Raw genomic sequence first — 2,932 nt, 5'->3', positions numbered from 1 at the left:
CACATCACATAGCCCTCTGGATGTAGAAACGTAATTCTAGTATCCCCAAATACTGCCTCGGGAGAGACTGCAGCCTGCGGTACGTGGGTTGTTGTTGAAAGGGGCGATAGTGTAGGGTTTTGTTGGTTAGCACAGCTAACTCCAAACCTAGGTCCAAGCCCCCTTAAGCTAACAAATGGTTTCCTTGCTGGGAATGGGATCTGTCTGAGGGACGTGTGATGTGGCATAGGTAGATACCGACTAAGAAGGAAATTAAGAAGTGGATAGATCAGAAGCTGCATGAGTTTGTAGCTCAAGAAAACATAAATTTGCGCCTGTCAAAAGAAGAGTGGTTACAAAGATATCTGTATACAGGTGAACACAAAGTTTTCTTTTTCTCTTTTTCGTGCAAATTATACGAATGGTTGGCTAAATTAGCGGATGTTCAACCTACCTAGAAGCTGGATAACCTTATTGTGTGGACTCCAAAGTTAGTGAAGGGCCTGGAAGGATCAAAATCCAAGGTTATGAAGGCTCTCAATTATTGGATCAATAGTATTTTGGGTGGATTTATTACTGAATTTTTGATTTATATGTCTGCCAGTTATAGCGAAGCTAAACACCATTTTTTCAAAGGACCAAGAGGTAAGTATCTGAAGTCTCTAAAAACCTAGATTAAAATGCTATTGTGCAAGAAATCGGTTATGCCACTAAATTGATGTTAAGAAGAGAGTTGACGAGAGCTATGCGAAGTGAGAAACAGTTCAGAAAATATCTAGATACACTTGCTGAGTACAGTCCTCTATTTGGAGCATCCAATAGCGAAGAATAAAGCAATAGTCCAAAGACGCCCAGAGGTGCGTTGCATTCAATAGATTAGGGTACTGCAGGAATTCCACATCCATCCACTCCACCTCCACCTCACACACCTATGCCTCCACCTCCACCTCTGCTATTCACTATAGCAAACACTATGAAGATGCCTATATTCAGGCATCAGGGGACATAAGACCCTGATCAATTTTGGTTTGTAGCAGATGTTGTGTGGAAGTCACAACATATAATGAATGACAATTTGAAGAAAGCGCAGTTGGTCACAACATTGCAAGATAGGGCACTGAATTGGTATATTAAGTACAATATGACTCATCCAACTACGTCATTGAAAGACACAAAAGATGCACTGGATAATGAATTCAGAAAGCCAAAGTATCAAGCCCAGGATGTAACCAAGTTTAAAGAAATTAAGCATAAGGTGAATGAATTTGCATGGGAGGTTGATTAAAGGCTAAAATGTATACTACAACAGGATAATCTACAGATCTCGGATGAGTAACATAAGGACTAGTACATTGCTACGTTGTTTCCTCATTTGAGATTACAATTGTCACAACAAAAGCTTGGATTGCAGGTTGAAGAACCAGAAATTGCTATGAAGTTGGAGGCTTCGCCTATTCAAGATACAAATCTGGGAGTGAAGCAAATTTATACGCAGCTGGCTAGCCTGCATATGGAGTTACAGGATCTCAAAAAGGGAAAGGAGGTCAAAATTGAGACCCATTCTGAAGTATGGTGTCAAAAGTGCAAAGGAAATGCTCGTGACAAGGATCATTGCATGATATATCAGAACTATCTAATTAGGGGCGGTCCTAACCCCCTGAAGCCAGAAACTTCTGCTGGACCAAGTAACGGTGTCATTCCCTTGTGCGTTATGTTCCAAATAACAGGAAAACACTCAATTGACAATTGCCATTTGTTGCAGAAGTTCGTACAGACTCTCCAACAACTATTCTGCAATTTTTGTAAGTATATAGGCCATGATGAGCACAATTTCTGAAGCTATGAGTTAATGATGGATAGAACTCCGACATATAGAGTACAAGCCGAGACTCGTTCGCAGCAGGATCAAGCCGCACCTGCAGTGCGTGAAGGATTCCAGGGACGAGGAAGAGGACAAGGGGGAGGAGCTCGAAGAGGTCGCAAACAAATTATTTGTTACAATTGTGGGGAACCAGGCCACAATGCCCGAGATTGTCAAAACCCGACACACCCTCTTATTAGTATTGTCGACAATTTGACCTTATAATAGAATATTGTCCTATACTGATTGCAAAGATGCAAGAGAAGAAGAACCAACATCCCACTCAGAACATCCAGATGACGAGGTCAGAACCACGTGAGGATGGCCCCAACGTTAATATAGTTACGTGAAGTGGTATAGATACCGGGGAAGATAAAGCCGTAGGGAAACAACCAGAAGAGAATCTGTGGGTGCACAAGGTTACTGACCAAGATATTGAATTTTATTTGCATTAGGAAAAAGAAACATTTATGGAGGCAAAGAAGAGCTTTGTGGATTCAAGGGCTTCCACATCAAAGAATCAGAATGCACGAACAGAGAAGCTTGAAGAGGTCATTATTGTGCATGAAATAGATCCCTCAATATTAAAATCCTTCTTGCAGACCTGCATGAAGCTCTCAAGGGACCAAAAAGCAGTAGAGGGATTGCAATAGTTAATAGACAATTGCGCTAGCAAGGGTAATCTGCTGCCTGAACAACGCAAAATGCATAAAGTAGAAAAAAGTAAAAAAATGATTGGTCGGGAGATGAGATTGACTAAAAAAGTTGGAGAATTTGAAATGGACCAAGTGATCCTAGATTTGGGATATGATGTGAATGTTTTGCCTAAACAAATCTGGGAAAGAACGGGAAAACCAACGTTAGATTGGTCCCCATTTCAGCTGTGAATGGAAAACCAACAAAATATTATTCCTATGGGATGACTACATGGAGTAACTATTGACATTGAAGGGGCATGCACTATAATTGATTTTGAGGTAATCGAAATAGTGGATAATAGTAATCCCTACCCAGCGCTGCTTGGAATCGATTGGGTGTTTGATATGAATGTAGTCATCAACTTGAAGAAGCACAACATGACATTTGAGAAGA

Source organism: Pinus tabuliformis, chromosome X (assembly GCF_031772625.1).
Source record: "Pinus tabuliformis cultivar Carrire ecotype Pingquan chromosome X, CPIR1, whole genome shotgun sequence".
Classification (NCBI taxonomy): domain Eukaryota; kingdom Viridiplantae; phylum Streptophyta; class Pinopsida; order Pinales; family Pinaceae; genus Pinus; species Pinus tabuliformis.
The sequence above is the reverse complement of the archived record's forward strand: the minus strand, read 5'-3'. Positions refer to the sequence as shown.